At 44.8% G+C, this 16420-nt stretch overlaps 1 long non-coding RNA gene across 3 annotated transcripts in view; it reads right to left on the bottom strand.

Annotated features, from left to right (window-relative positions):
- Positions 1 to 16420, bottom strand: part of LOC106969751 (uncharacterized) — a 53860-nt gene that overhangs the window by 36256 nt on the left and 1184 nt on the right. For 2 of the 3 annotated variants that reach the window (XR_003425252.2, XR_008299953.1), the window contains exon 2: positions 1517 to 1628. This is a non-coding gene — a long non-coding RNA (uncharacterized LOC106969751). Of the gene's footprint in view, positions 1 to 1516; positions 1629 to 2956; positions 3102 to 16420 lie in introns of those variants that run through there. The other variant, XR_008299954.1, reaches the window with a different exon arrangement.

Raw genomic sequence — 16420 nt, 5'->3', positions numbered from 1 at the left:
TGATACACAAAAAAGAGCAGAAAACGGTTACTTTTTCCCCAACTTTAATAAACATCTTATAATTCTGTTTGTTCAAGATACAGTGCCAGGAGGTCAAGAAAGAGGAGGTGGTCTACCAAGCTGGAAAGTATTAAGCCTGTAGATTCTGCCAAAGAAGGGAAAACAGAACAGGGACCTTAGAATAGGAGGCCCTTATAAATTTCTTAACCAAGAAGAATCGGTATTTATTCTTAAAGATAGTTCTCTAGGCTAGCTTAGTACCAACAGAAGCCCTTCCCTTCTAGTTTAAAATTTAGAACCACTGAGAGGTGCCTGGGTGGCTCAGTCAGTTAAGTGTCTGACTTCAGCTCAGGTCATGATCTCGCAGTTCGTGAGGTCAAGCCTCATATCAGGCTCCGTGCTGACAGCTCAGAGCTTGGTCTGCCTCTCTCTCTCTCTCTTTCTCTCTCTCTCTCTCTCTCTCTCTCTCTCACACACACACACACACACACACACACACAGACAAATAAGTAAACATTACAAAAATATTTTAAAATTTAGAACCACTGAAATTTTAAAGAAACGTTCTTTCAAGATACTGGTTTTATCTTTAGATTATTTGTCTTTTTCCTTGAATTACTTGCCCTTATATTCACCAACAATCACAACTTCCATTCCAGAAGTTATTTAGTGGACTCTACTTTAGGGGAGAAGTAAAATCCTCTGTATGAGAGGAGTTAAAGGAGGATTTTCCTAATTCTCATAAGAGGCAAGTAGCATTTTTTCATAATTTTTACCTCTGTAGAGGTATTTTTAAAAAATATTTTCCTTGGCCATTAATTACTTGTCATTTGGAAGTACATGTGGGAATCTGAGCTTGGCTTAAAAGAGAAGTATTGATTTTCCCTAAAGGAGATAATTTAGGTTCAGCTGCAGTAACAGCAGGTTCTGATATTTTTATATTCGTACTCAGGCACCTGACATTTAGGTTGTATTCGAATATAGAGTTGTAAATATAACATGAACTAGTTATCACACAGCTCTTAAATACTGAGATCTAATTACTTCTTTCCAAGTTTAACAACTCTACTTGGTCAAGGTTCTGAACAGTTAGCTTCTTGAGAAAGGCACGAAATCTTACCTTCCCAAATTATGGCCATGAATAGTTTCCACTGAGTGATTAAAAAAAAAATTGTGTTTAGATGCCTGGGTGGCTCAGTCAGTCAGCGGAGCATCAGACCCTTGACTTCAGCTCAGGTCATGATCTCACGGTTCATGGGTTCGAGCCCCACATCTGGCTCCATGCTGTCAGCTTGGGATTCTTTCTCTCTCCCTCTCTCTCTGCCACCCCCCATGCTTGCTCTCTCTCTCTCTCTTTCTCTCTCTCTGTCAAAAAAACCCCAAAACAAGCAAACAAAAAACAGAACAAACAAACAAAAAACTCAAAGTAGCTGAAACAGTAAGAGATGAATGGCTAACATGACTGACTGCTTAGAGGTAGGGTTGGCTTCAAGGGTGGTTTGACTCAGTTACTCACCAATGTCATCCAAAACCAGGTTTCCTTCTGCACCTGTCTGCCCTTGTCAATGCCAGCTTTACTTCCAGTGGCCCTGCTTTGGCCATCCACAGCTGCCTGCTCCCATTCATATCTAAGGAAAGAGAAAGAAAATGGTCATCCAAAATTCTTCCAGAAGACAGAGGACACTTCCCTCCCAGAAATGCCTCAGCAGACATGGTCTGCAGGCTTACTGCCCACCCCTGATGCAGTAAGTCAGGCCACAGAAGGGGACCCCAATTGTCACTTTAGGGCCCAAGCTACATGCCCCATCTCAGTAACCGGAAGTGAAATCAACTGCCCCCTAGTAAATGAGCTGCATGCAGGAGGTACGGACACCCATGTAAAACCCAGGGCTCTTGAAGGGAAGGAAGACAGTATCAGCTGCAGCAGGAGGGCAGAAGGGATATACACTATTTCATATACCTGACTGTATACGGGGAACTCTGGAACCAAATTGCTTAAGTTTGAATCCAGGCCCTCCTGCTTGCTAGCTGCATGACCGTGGGCAAGTCGCTTGTCCTCTCTTGTCAGGTAACAAATGGGTCAGTGATGTGCTTCATCGCTCATATCGGCGTTTTTCTAAAATCCACGACATTAGGGAGCCCGGGTGGCTCAGTCGATAAGCATCTGACTTGGGCTCAAGTTATGATCTCACAGTAGTGAGTTCAAGTCCCACATCAGGTGAGCACCAGCCCAGCTTTGGGTAAAAACACGAGCCCTGGGTGAGCCCCGCTTCTCTCTCTCTCTTTCTCTCTCCCTCTCTCCCTCCCTCCCTCTCTCTCACTGCCCCTCACTCACTTGTGCCCTCTCTCTCTCTTTAAAAGGAGTAAATAAATAATAAAATCCATGACATTTCACCAAGATTCATCATATTCTTCCTTTGTGATAGGCATTTAGAATTAGAAAGAACACAAAAGTGAACCAAATAATGTTCTACTTCAAAGAGCTAACAACTCAGGAGAGGAAATAAGAGGTTAGAAATTGTAGTAAAAGAAGGGATAAATTACATTAAAAAGATGTGTTTCCTAAAATGCATTCTCTTCTTTTTTAATTTTTTTAAAGTTTATTTATTTGCTTTGAGAGAGAGAGCACAAGCAGGAGAGGGACAGAGAGAGAGAGAGAGAGAGAGAGAGAATCCTAAGCAGGCTCCATACTGTCAGCACAGAGCCAGATTCGGAGCTTGAACCCACAGATCCCTAAGATCATGACCTGAGCCGAAATCAAGAGTCAGAGGCTTAACCAACTGAGCCACCCAGGCACCCCATAATGCATTGTTTTTTCTAATTTAATAGTCTTTAAGAACAAGCATGTTTTTTAGTGTTTTACAAATCCTATACGAAACTGATATAATTTTTTTCCGGATAGCCATTCATTAATGAGAAATGTCAACAATAATTAATAATCAGACAATAAACCTACCAAAAATCAACAAGGAGTAACCAAATTTCAGCTATAAAGTGTATAAAATACAATGTTCTCCATTCCCTAATATTAAAGAAAATGGAGAGGAGCAGAGGTGAGGACGTTCAAAACTCACTGGACTCTTTCCTTGGAAGTATAATCGTGCTTACAGGAAGTATGTGACAATTGGAGACTCTGTGACTGTGACGTCACAAAACGACCCTCACGGTGGAAACTTAGGAAGTTGCCATTTCCGGGCCTCGAGTCTGGCTCAGCTCTTGCCGAGGGTGGGAATGGACAGATTCCCTTGGTCCTAAAGAGTTTATTCTCTTGGAGCAAAACTGGAGCTAAGAGTTTGCTTTTTAAACACCCTTAATGGGCAAACAGTAGGTCAGCAAAGCAACTCAGTAGCATCACCCTTAGGGGGAGCTACTGCGCCTCTCGCTCGCGGGGGTGACCTCCCTCCCTCACGGCCAGGCGGCCCCAGGACTCCACACAGCTCGCAGCCACTGCTTTCCTTTCAACCCCAAACCCTCAGAATTGTAAACACTGTCCTCTTTACTGAATGTTTTCGTTTTGTTAAAAACTAGAGTCATAGTAAGGTAACAGTCCTGCGGAGCGGAATAGTCCAGCTAAATTAACACCAGGTGGAAGGTGCATATTGCCTTTGCTCCAAAAGAGCAGAGAAAAATGTTCACCGCCATTTGCATTCACTGATACTCCGGGTAACTTCTTGATAGCCTTTTGGCAATTCATGAATAAAATTTGCAGGGCAGGGGAGACAGGTAATGTTCGTGAGCACCTAAGATCTTTAAAATGGAACCCACAGCACAGAAGCTAGCTGGCATTATTTCTGCCAAGCTGCGAGAGCCCGGGGGGGACAGAGCTTTTCCTGTTCTGGGTCCCCGGTGCGTGGCTCGGATTAATACCTCAATAAGCGTATGCCGAGTGGAGTTCAATTTTGCCAGAAGGCTTGCAAACCAACCCAGAGTAGATGTGACCGAGAAAACAATGACGTGAGAGATACAAATGGGAGGACTGAAGTGGAGCCTGGAGAAGATTTACAACTGAAACGTTATCTCAAGAAGGGAGTGTCTAGGCAGAGGTCCCTCAGAGCCAACAACCATGACCGGTGTGGGGGGAAAAGAAAAAGTCCACAGCATTCCGGAAGTGAGAATTGCAAAAGATCATCCCGGTCCTCTTGAGTCAACCCTTGATCTTACAGGTGAGAAGAGAGAACGAGGTCCCCAGGGGGAAGCCACTTGCCAGAGTCTCTTAGCTGACTACAGGCAAAGGCGAGACCATGAATGATTTCATCCCGGGGTGAATCCCAACTCCATGTAACAGAGGCCACCTCACCCATCCCGGGCATGGAGGACAGGCCTGGCTTGTCAGCAGAGAGCCTTCTTGAAAAACCAAGCGCCAGCTCAAGAGTTCACGTCGGAGTTTCACTGATCCTTTCCGGGGCTAGGGCAAATGGCTCAGCGTCCAGTTAGAAATGCAATAAAATTGGGGCCCCTGGGTGGCTCCGTCGGTTGACCGTCCAACTGCATTCAGCTCAGGGTGTGATCTCAGGGTTCGTGCGCTCGAGCCCCGAATCCGGCTCACTGCTGTCTGCATGCAGCCCGATTTGGATCCTCTGTCCCACTCTCTCTCTCCATTTCCCCCACTCATGCACTCTCAATCTCCCTCTCTCTCTCTCTCAAAAATAAACATTTTTTTTTAAAAAAAGAAACACGATACAATAAAAAAAAATAACACTTTATCCGTTAGAAATAAGGAAACCGTGAGTCTCCCCCCATTCCCCTTGTGCCCTGACTCACCAAAGTCCGTTGCAGGAGATCATGGCCAGAGCCCCCTACAGAGAAAGAAAAGGCCAAGAGAGAGCCTAGTTTCTCAAAACTCTTCCTTTAGGCCTTTTGAGGATTCTGGGCTCCAGAGTTTCTAAAAGACCTAGATTATTAGAAATGCTTTGATGGGGTAACGCAAGTTGAAATCAGAAGGCGTGTGAACGAGGAAAGAAGATATTGCCAGACAGACGTATGAGATTCATCAAAATCCCAGAGTGAAAAAGGGATGCCATTTAGCAAAAGCCAACCACCCTCTCAGCCTCGTCATGTGATTCCTCACATTCTCGTTCCAGCGTATACTTTTTTGTAAATGTTTATTTATTTATTTATTGAGAGAGAGAGAGAATAAGAGCAGGGGAGGGGCAGAGAGAGAGAGAGAGAGAGAGAGAGAGAGAATCCCAAGCAGGCTCCATGCTGTCAGCACAAAGCCTGACGTGGGGCTTGAACTCACAAACTGTGAGACCATGACCTGAGCCACAATCCAGAGTTGGGCACTCAACCGACTGAGCCACCCAGGTGCCCCCCGATGCATACTTTAAATATCTACAACAAACTCCTAAGCTGTACGGTGAACAACAACCTGTCAGATGGTCATTTTTTAACAGACACTGAAGCAAATAAATGCATGGCTCCTGCTTCCATTCATACACTCAATCTATCATTCAATCCTGAATTGATGAGCCATTTATCAAGTGATCAGTGTATCAGGCACTGCGATTCTAAGCTTTTAAGATAACAAACAATCCTTCCCTCCCGGACTTCCAATTCCAGACAGGGTGATAGAGAAGAAACCAAATTACGACTTTGCGATGAGAAAGTGCTTTAATAGCAGGATGACGGCAAGGTCAAGGGAGAACTGAGGAGTGAGGGACTCCTCTCTGATAATACGTGGGGATGTTCACTCAATTAGATTCCTGGGGCCAAAGACTCCCTGTTGACTCATTTCATAAACGAACAGTCATGCAATTTTCTCTCTAATGGTAGAACCTCCAACAACGTTAATTCCAAATTCGCCGGGTTGGTACTTAATAAACACTTGTAGAATTGAATTTTGTCTCTCCCTCCCTCCCTGACCTTCTACCTCTTTCAACCTAACAAGACCCTTGTTTAACTTGCTAGCCATAAGAAAATGCCCTTGCAAATTAGCAAGATCATACATTACAACCTGAAGTAAATAGATTTCCTTATATGGTCGGAAAGCTGGAAATACAGGTCAGCTGTTCTCCAGTTAACAGAAGAGTCTTCCAAGATGGTTACATACGTTTTTAAAATCTGTTGTGGAATCCTAGAACAGGGGGAATTTGGAGATGACATAGACCGAGTTTCCTATTTTTGCACAAGTATACTGAGACCTATACTGATTGAATGAAATAGCCAAGCTCATAAAATTAGCATTAGAAGGTACCTGGCAACCTTTAATTATTGTTGTCACAGAACTCATAGTCACTGCCTTCCATTTACTCAAGGTTTTGGAGCCGTCAACAAGAGCATTCTTGGGGATTCTTGGGGATACTCCATATGGAAGTTACATTTAACTCATCAGCCTACGAAGCTTTGACTCGTCACCAGCAAGGATCTGGTTCCAGCTCACCTCGGCCACGACCCTCTCCGTGCTCGGCCCCTAGTCCCAATCACTACCAACAAGGGCATCTCATCTAAAACCCCACTTTCAGACACCCCACCTACTTCCCACCGGCTCGCTCTCCCACACCCCAACTCCAGCAGTGTTTGACTCTATTGGCACATCATTTCCATTGTTCTTTCCCCCTCTCACAGCCTCACTTTTCTTCACACTCGGCTCAAATTCCGTGATCGACATGGTAAGCGCCCCTTGCCAAACACTCCCAACACCATATTCATTACTCCTTCACTCATAACTACCTGAAAAACTCCATCCTTGACCACATCTGACTCTCTCTCTCTCCACTCCTCACCTGCACCTGTGCAACTAAGGAAGACACAGTCATGCCGACTGCTCTTTCTGCAAAATCACGACCATAAGCGACAGGTTGACCCTCAACACTGCCTGCCAGTTGTGCGCTTTTAGCAAGTGTGCTCTCCTAAACAAATATTCCACACCTTCTGTCTTCTCAAACCTCCCAAACCCCTTACCCTCTGCAAGATCAGCTGAGTGCTTCTTATTTCAATGAGACAAAATGCGATCCCTGTCCACAAATCTACTAACTTTTTGTAGCTGTAGCCATATTCCTGTCTTCGCTTTTGAAACAATGAACTTGGTCCTTGTGCATTAGATCTCACCCCCTCTTTCCTACTCAACAATTTCAGTTCTGCAAATATCTCCTTTCTCCTGCGTCGTCAACTTTTCTTTCTCTACAGAATCTTCTCCATCAGCATTTACACATGCTTCCATCTTAAAATGTCTCTGTGGTCCCCACATTTCTGTCTAGGTACTATACCACTTCTCTGCTTTCCTCAAAGTCACCCATGACTTCTAAATGATCAAATCCAGTCATCAGTTTTTATTCTTTCTCTTCATTATCAGCAGGATTTGACACATATAACCTCATTTCCTCCTTGAAATATTTCTTCTCTCGGTTTCTGGACAACACACTCTTGCTCTCCTTCTTCATCCTTGGCCCCTTAGTCTCAGCCTCTTTGATGGATCCTCTTCTTGCCAACTTACAAATGCTACAATGTCCTAGGGCTTTCTTCTTGAACCTCTTCTCTACCTACCACTTTTTTTTAATGTTTATTTATTTTTGAGAGAGGGAGAGAGAGAGAGAGAGAGAAAGAGAGAGCAAGGGAGGGGCAGAGAGAGGAGACACATAATCTGAAGCAGGGTTCAGGCTCTGAGCCATCAGCACAGAGCCTGATGCGGGACTCGAACCCATGAGCCATGAGATCATGACCTGAGCCGAAGTTGGATGCCCAAATGACTGAGCCACCCAGGTGTCCCACCCCTTTTTGGTTTTTTAGTGTTTATTTATTTTGAGAGAAAGAGAGCATGGGCAGGGGAGGGGCAGAGAGAGAGGGAGAGAGAAAATCCCAAGCAGGCTTCATGCTGTCAGCACAGAGCCCAACACAGGGCTCCATCTCACAAATGGTGAGATCATGACCTGAGCTGAAATTAAGAGTCGCACGTTTAGCTGACTGACCCACCCAGATACCCCTCTACCTATCACTCCTGTGATGATCTCAGCCTGCTGGCTCTAAATACCATCTAAATGTTCATGGCTCATCGATTTATACATCTAGTCAAACTCTGAACCCCAGACATACCTATCTAACCTATATTTCCCCTTGGAAATTAACTTAAGCTTTCCAAACAGAACATTAGCCCTCCCTCCAAAACAAGCCACAAATCCTCCTCATTCTCCTCCCCATCTTAGTAAATACCAACTTGGCTCATTTCGTTGTTTGGGCCAAGCCTTACAAATCGTTCTCAGTGTATTTTTTTCCGTCATTGCAGCTCACATCCAATCTATAAGTAGATCTTGGTGACTGTAGTTTCAATCCATTTCTAGAATTCTATCAGTCTCTATCACCCCCAGTTTATCCCCTGGACTATATAAAAGCAATCTCTTCACTGCTCTTTTTCTTCCACTCTTGCCTCCCTACAGTTTTTTTTTTTCTCCACAGAACAACCAGACTGAGACATTTCAAATATAAGTCTAATAAATTATGTCATTCCAATGGTTAGATAAGTCCTTTCAATGACTTCTCAAAGTAAGTCTCAAAGTAAAGTGGAAACTTTCTTGGGTTTGTTTGTTTGTTTGTTTGAAGTAGGCCTCATGCCCAGCATGGAACCCAACATGGGGCTTGAACTCACAACCTTGAGAGCAAGACCTGAGTTGAGATCAAGAGTCAGATGCTTGACTGACTAAGCCACCCAGGTGCCCCAAATTGGAAATTGTTATGATTATTTCTAAACCCCAACATTATCTGGCCCCACCTGTCTGCCTGCATCACCGACATTACCCTGGCTCTCTTCCTTCGATTCATCACCACCCACCTTGCTATTCTTCCAATTCGCCAAGCATGCTCCTATTTCGGGGCCTCTCAATTATTTCTTTTCTGTTGCCTGGACACCCCTTCCCTCACATGGCCAACCCCCTGGTGGAATGTTATCTTTTCAGAGTATCTGTCCCTGACTTCCCATCATCTGCTGTGGGAACTGTCCCCAAATTGGTGATTTACACACATTACTATTATCCCTTATAATTCTGGAGATGAAATGAGCATGAAGGAGAGTGAGAGACCATGCAGCCCTGTGGTAGCCAGCCTCTGCAATGGCTGCCCGTGAGCCTCACCTCCTAGTACTAATACCCTTGTGTGGTCCCCTCCCACACTGAACCTGACTGACCTGTGTGACCAACAGAATATTGTGGAAACTACATGCATGATTTGGACACCAGCTTATAAAAAACATTGAGCTGATACTTTGATGTGTTTGGGATCATCTCCAAGGGAAGCAAACTGCCATGCGCTGAGGCCATGAAGCACCCCGATGGAAAGGTCCGCACGGCAAGGAACTGAGGCCTCCTGCCAAAGGCCAGAATCAGCTTACCAGCCTGTGATGGAACCAACTCCGGACCTACTCACACTTTCAGATGGCTGAAGCCTCAGCCGACATCTTGACTGCCCACTTATAAGAGGCTCTGAGCCAGAACCACCAGGCTAAGGTGCTCTGAAATTCCTTACCCACAGAAACCGTGTGAGCGAAGAGTATATTACTGTTTCAAGTCTAGGGGAGGTTTGTTGCATGGCAATAGCAATAATTTACTAATACACAGTGCTGTCTGAAAGAGCCTCCCCTACCAAACCTGAGCACTCTTAATCTCTCTCCTCTACCTTATTTTTTTCCATTGCATTTATCACCATCTGACATAGTATGTATGTTTGTTCGTCTATTTGTCTCCTTCCCCTTTCACCCTCTAGATTGTAAACTTTGAAAGAAAAATAATTTTGTCTGTATTTTTCCCTATTATAGTCTCAGTGCCTATAACTGTGCCTGGTACATAGTAGACACTAAAATAAACCGCATTACTCATTCTCTTTATCATCAACATATATTTATTATTGCTGACTCCCTAAGACAGCATATTATTCCCCTGGTGATTTACTGTAATATTTATTTATTTAACAAATATTTATTGAATACCTATTCCATGCAATTATAATAATAGGTAAAAATCCAAATGCCGCATATGTATTGTTTCACTTGATTTTCAAAACAGCCTCATGCCAGCTATTATCAAGAGTCTGATGTCGGACGTTCTAAGTTTGAGCTGCCTGTGAGACATCCAAATGGAAACGTCAAGTGGACAACTGGATTATAAGTCTGGAAGACAAGGCAGAGGTCCAGGGTGTGGACATAACTGGGGCATTTAAACTCATGGGACTGAATAGTCTCCCTCAGGAAGAAGCATAGTTAGTTAGAGAAGAGAAAATGAATGATGGAGAATCACAGAAGTACTGTAATAGCAACCCGGAGGAAGGGGAGGGACAAGCGAAGAAGACGGAGAAGCACCAGCCAGCAAGGTAGAAAGAAAACAAGGAACCTACAGTGTCTTGGAAGGTGAAATAATATACTTTAAGGAGAAAGAGATCGGCTTATCAAATGCTGCTGGGAAGTAAATTCAGATGAAGACACACAACAGGCCATTGGAATACAATGTGAAAGCCTTGTTAGTGAGTTGGTGGGGGAGAGGAATGGAAGCCGAATTGCAGAGGGGTGAAGGACAGGAAAAGGAGGGAATGACTAGAGACAACTCTTCTGAGAGGTGCAGAGGAATGTGGCAGTACCCGGAAGGATACGTGGGGTCGAGAGAGGCACTTTAAGACGGAAAAAACGACAGCATGTTGGTTTGCTGATAGTATTAATATATTAAACAAGAATCCAGACAGATATTGGAACAGAGTCCTTGATTAGGTAGGAAGGAAAGGATCTACTACACCAGAGGGGGGCGTGAGATGTGACTTGAGATAGAAACAAAGTCAGTTCTTCCACAGGACCAAGAGGACTACGAGGGATCAGATGGAAGGGGGAACGTGTGGAAAGAATCTTCTCTTTGCTCCCATTTACTCAGTAAAATACTATGTCATCCAGCTGAGAGGGAGAAGATGTTGAGAGTTTGAAGGGAAAGGAGAAAGTGTGGAAGATTTATCTAGAACAGCTGGAAAGGAAACAGACTACATAATTATGGTAGTCATGACCTATAGCTCTAGGACCTCACTTAAGATTCATGCCATGTATAAATGTCCCCAAAATTCATAGGTTGAAATCCCAGTGTCTGATGTGATAGTATTAGGATGTGGGGCTTTGAAGAAGTGCTTAGGTAATGGGGGTGGAGCCCTCACGGACTTAGCAGTCTTATAAAAGAGACCCCCGAGAGCTTCTGGTCTCCTTCTACCACGTGAGGATACAGCCAGAAGGCACCAGGTATGAGCCAGGGAGAGGGCTCTCACCAGAATGACCATGTTGGTGCCTTGATCTCAGACCCTCCAGCCTCTAGAACTGTAAAAAATAAATTTCTGTTGTTTATATGCCCCCCCGTCTGTGGTATTTTGTTTTAGCAGCTAGAATGGACTAAAACAGTCCATGAATTTAACAAGCATGTTTTTCTCAACCCCTGTCCAGCTGCAATGGGTGAAGAGTTGAACTTTTCACCAGGGGGAACAATGCAATGGATGTTGTGTGCATGATGGACCACAGATCCTCAGCCGGGCAGAGTGGGACAGAGCAAAAGTGGTATTGGAGGTCCCAATGAGGTCCAACCATTATTGGAGTTAGAATCCCAAAACCTTGGGGCGCCTGGGTGGCTCATTCAGTTAAGCGTCTGACTTCAGCTCAGGTCATCACCTTGCGGTCTGTGGGTTCAAGAGTCCCACGTCAGGCTCTGGACTGACAGCTCAGGACTGGAGCCCTACTTTGGATTCTCTCTCTCTGCCCCTCCCCTGCTCACGTTCTGTCTCTCAAAAATAAACATAAAAAAAAAAAAGAATCCCAGAGGAAATGAGTTAGACAGATACAAGATGATGGTTAGAGAGTGGGGCTGCTTACAATGGGAACTTTGGAATGTTATCACTGGTAACAAGAAGATCAAGACAATGAACAAGGGGAACGTGATGAGGAAGGGTTGGACCCAAGGCCGTTCCACGAGGGGAGGTAACAAACTGGGAGATCAAGGAGTTAAAAGCACAGACATTTATGTCACAAGAATGATGACAGGACTGTCCTTAAAGGAGTTAGTGTGTCAGGAGCTAATGTCCTCAAGGAATGAGCAGGAATGACCCACGGTCTGCAACAAGGATCGGCAGTGGGTGGCAATGTCTGTCTTTTTTTTTTTTTTTTTATAATTTTTTTTGTTTGTTTATTTTTGAGAGAGAGAGAGTGAGGGGAGGGCAGAGAGAGGGGGATAGAGGATCTGAAGCCGGCTCTGTGCTGACAGTACAGAGCCCTATGTGGGGCTCAAACTCAACAACCGCGAGATCATGACCCGAGCCAAAGTCAGATGGTTAACCGACTGAGCCACCCAAGCCCCCTGGCAATGTCTCTTGATAGGAGATTCGGGGCTGAAAGTATTAAGGCAGAGGGGAGGAGAAAGGCCTGGAAGTGGCAGTGTGGGGAAAAGGAGGATATCCTTCCACCCGCTGTGTCCAAAGGGAGCCAGGGTGTAGGCAGGAAAAGCATGTCCTTTGAAAGATCTGCTGAGGCAGCAGTGGCTTCAGGGAAGAGCTAGGTTTCATTCAGAGCAAGAAGATGAAGAGGATGGTTTAGAGAAGAATTTGCAGAGATAGAGAAGTGAACAGAGTGAATTTCGAAGAGCACAGTTGGAGTGTCAGGGATTGGGGAGAGGTAGGTGATTGTGAAATCGTGCCCCACAGGGTTGATGAGGTTAAAGCTGTCCACCAGCAAGACCATCACTGACCTGCCTTCTTCACGGGAATGTTAACTTTAACTTTAAAAAAAATTTTTTTTATGTTTACTTATTTTTGAGGGAGAGTGAGCAAGCGAGTGGGGGAGGGGCAGAGAGCGAGGGAGATGGAGAATTCCAAGCAGGCCTGCAAGGACAGTAGAGAGCCCCAAGCGGGCTTGAACTCACAACCTACAAGATCGTGACCTGAGCCCAAGTTGGACGCTTAACTGACTGAGCCACCCAGGTACCCTGAACCTTATCTTTTAGATGCAAACAGGAAGAGCTCTGGAGTTGCTACACCAGGTTGAGCTCAACCACTGACTCATACCTGCCAGATGGACCACAGGTTGTCGGACAGCGACCTCTACCTCATTATAGTGTTACAATCCCCGCCCACGCAGGAGCACAAGCTTCTCTGACATAACATATGATATGAGTAGAGGCATGTTTTTTAAGTACACCTGTGCAACCTTATGCCCGCCTTCATATGTGATGTCAAAACTCCCCTTCCTGAATATTCCTCCTAACCCAAAATGAAAGAAACCCAGTCACACCCACTCTAGGAGTCATGGCTTTGGAAGTTATTCCCCATGACCTCCTTATCTTCTACAGATAAAGTTTCCTTTGTGTGACAACCCCACCTGGTGCAGTCTCTGTCTGTAACTCACCAGGGAGTGAACTCATGTTTAGTTCCGTTAGAGCTGGGACAAAAGAGGGCATGTTCAGAACTGAATGGAGAAGAGAACCCAGGGGTCGAGGAAAGCCTGGACACCCTGAGTCATGTCCCTTTTGAGGGTGCTTGAAGTAGGAGCGCCTGGGTGGCTCAGTCGGTTAAGCCTCCAACTCTTGATTTCAGCTCAGGTCACGATCTCATGAGTTCATGAGTTCCAGCCCCGAGTCTGGCTCTGCGCAGACAGCATGGAGCCTGTTTGGGATTCTCTCTCTCCCTCTCTCCCTGTCCCTTCCCTGCTTGTGCATGTGGGCCTTAATGTATGTCCTCCTTGTAAAACATGGCCAAGGAGTTAATGATTTCTTTGGAGTCTTCCAGCAGGATAGATAACATCTAGGTAGTGATTATGCAGGGTCTCCATAAACGTTCTCCAAGACCACTGACCGCAAACACCTTGACGTCAAAACCGCCCCCCACCCCGGCTTCAGGTGTTGAGTGAGCTCTGAAGGACACCTGGCCCCTGTCCATGTTCGGATCAGTTCTTGGATGCCTGAGTGGACAGGTGCACCAGACCACAGTCACCAATAAAAACCCAAGACCCCAAGCAAAGATGAGACTCATGCTCCTTTTCCTTTCTGAGTCTCCTGGACGGTCCATCTGTATCTGTACTCTCTCTACATCCTCAATAAACTCTGCTCTCACCTCCCGCTGGCTCACATTTGATCTCTATCCTGTGTGAAGCCAAGGACCTTCTTGGTTGGTCCCATAGGATCCTCTCTGGGTCCTCAGACCCAGGCTACGGCATCAGTTTTAGGAGCTATCATGATTCCACACCTTCTTTCTGTTCCCTTTCTCCTAAGTCAACACTATTCCATATGGGAGCTGCTCCTTCAGCCCAAATCCTGGAGTGAAACATCAAAGCTCACCTTCAAAGATTGCACATGTGAGTAAAAACTAGCCCTTTGTTGTAAACCACTGAAATTTGTTTTTTTTTAAGTTTTTTTTTTTAATGTTTATTTTACTTGAGAGAGAGAGAGAGAAAGAGAATGAGGGAGGGGCAGAGAGGGAGACACAGAATCTGAAGCAGGCTCCAGGCTTTGAGCTGTCAGCACAGAGCCGGATGTGGGACTCGAACTCACAGACTATGAGATCATGACCTGAGCCGAAATCGGAGGCTTAACCAGCTGAACCACCCAGGTGCCCCTGTAAGCCATAGAGGTTTCCAACCATCTGCCACTGCTGCATAATTTAGCCTCAGTGAATTAATACAGACACCTAGAGCAGGGTCTACAAACTGTAAAAACCAGAAAGTAAATATTTTAGGTTCTGCAGGACCTACAGTCCGTCAGGGCCACTCAACTTTGCTGTTGCCGTGCAAAAGCGTTTATAGATTCTAGGTAAACAAATGAGCATGGCAATGTTCCAATAAAACTTTCTTTACAAAAACAAGTAGCAGAATAGGTGTGACCCTCAGGGACAGGTGGATGGATACTCCTGAGAAAGCGCTTTAAGTAATTTAACCAATGGCTAGAAGTTCTAAAGGCAATTGCTTAAAATCACATTTGGTAATTTTACACAGCCAGTATTATTTTTGTAAGTTTTGTATTAAAGACGATACAGAACATACTTTATTGCAATAGTTCTGTTGAAAAACAAAATTCAGCTGCATAAATCTGAAGATCTAATTTGTTCTATTAAATAATTCATGAATAGGGCAGCATCCCTTATATCAAATCAGAGGGGAGCCCTGAGAAGCTGTACAACATGGAAGGTTTGGGTGGCTCCATCCGTTAAGTGACCGACTCTTGATTTCAGCTCAGGTCATGACCTCACAGTTCGTGAGTTCAAGCCCCATATTGGGTTCCATGCTGACAGTGCAGAGCCTGCTTGGGATTCTCTCTCTCTCTCCCTCTCTCTCTTCCCCTTAAACACACATGCTTGTGCTCTCTCTCGCTCTCTCTCAAAAATAAATAAATAAACTTTAAAAAAAATGGAAGGTTTTTATAGGAAGGAGGGTCAAGCAAGAGAGTTATTAGCTAAAGACAAGAAAGAATTGTTTACGGCAAGATCACTTCCCTTAGGAGGAAGGGCAGAGGGTCTTAGTATGCAAATAATCTCCTCTTCCTCTGGGGGACAGAGAAGGCCTACAGACAGAAACCTCTCTGGTGAGTATCAGAAAATTCCTGACTGACCCGTTAAGACTTACATTTCTGGGATGGGTTGAAACTGCAATTAGGTTAAGCCTTAAGCCCTGGGTTACTGACTTAAGCCGTAACCTGAGTGATGCCATTTGGGGCCCTTTGTTTTTGCTTTTTAACACTCCCTAGAGCCCATTTATTTCGTAAGATTTAAAATGGATAAAAAAAAAGAGGCAAAGGATGGCAACTTTAATATTTCGGGATGGATAGGGGAAAAAAAAAACCAACTAGAAATTATCTCTCTGCTTGCACAAAGCCTTCAGAAGCAATTGGGAAGACTCAAAAAGGAAATGAGAAGGAGAGAGAAACAGATGAATTAGGGATAAAAGGGGGAGAAATGAAAACATGAAGAAAAATAGCACAAAGGTGAGAGAAAATTGGATGAAGCTGGGATTCCTGTATTGGTTTTTCTTCCAGCACCAGAACCAGAAAGCATGCTTGTTCCTCTACTGCCCCCTTCAGTTCTTTCAGCGTCCTCGCTTGATTTTTTGCAATTGGCCACTAATGGGTTACATCGTGGGGCGCCTGGGTGGCTCAGTGGGTTGAGCATCCGACTTTGGCTCAGGTCATGATCTCACAGCTTGTGAGTTCCAGCCCGGCGTCGGGCTCTGTGCTGACAGCTCGGAGCCTGGAGCCTGCTTTGGATTCTGTGCCTCCCCCTCTCTCTGCCCCTAACCCACTCGCATTCTGTCTCTGTCTCTCTCAAAAACAAATAAACATCAAAAAAAAAAAAAATGTAATGGGTTACGACCCCCAGGATGCAACTCTTATGAGTGATTTTCCATTTTTTTATTTTAGCTCCATGTTGCTGAAGTCTACAGGGGTTCAAAAATGGCAGGATATACGTAAGAGTAAATGAGATTTTGGATGGGCAGGGTGTGGTA

Source organism: Acinonyx jubatus, chromosome B4 (assembly GCF_027475565.1).
Source record: "Acinonyx jubatus isolate Ajub_Pintada_27869175 chromosome B4, VMU_Ajub_asm_v1.0, whole genome shotgun sequence".
NCBI lineage: Eukaryota > Metazoa > Chordata > Mammalia > Carnivora > Felidae > Acinonyx > Acinonyx jubatus.
The sequence above is the reverse complement of the archived record's forward strand: the minus strand, read 5'-3'. Positions and strand labels throughout refer to the sequence as shown.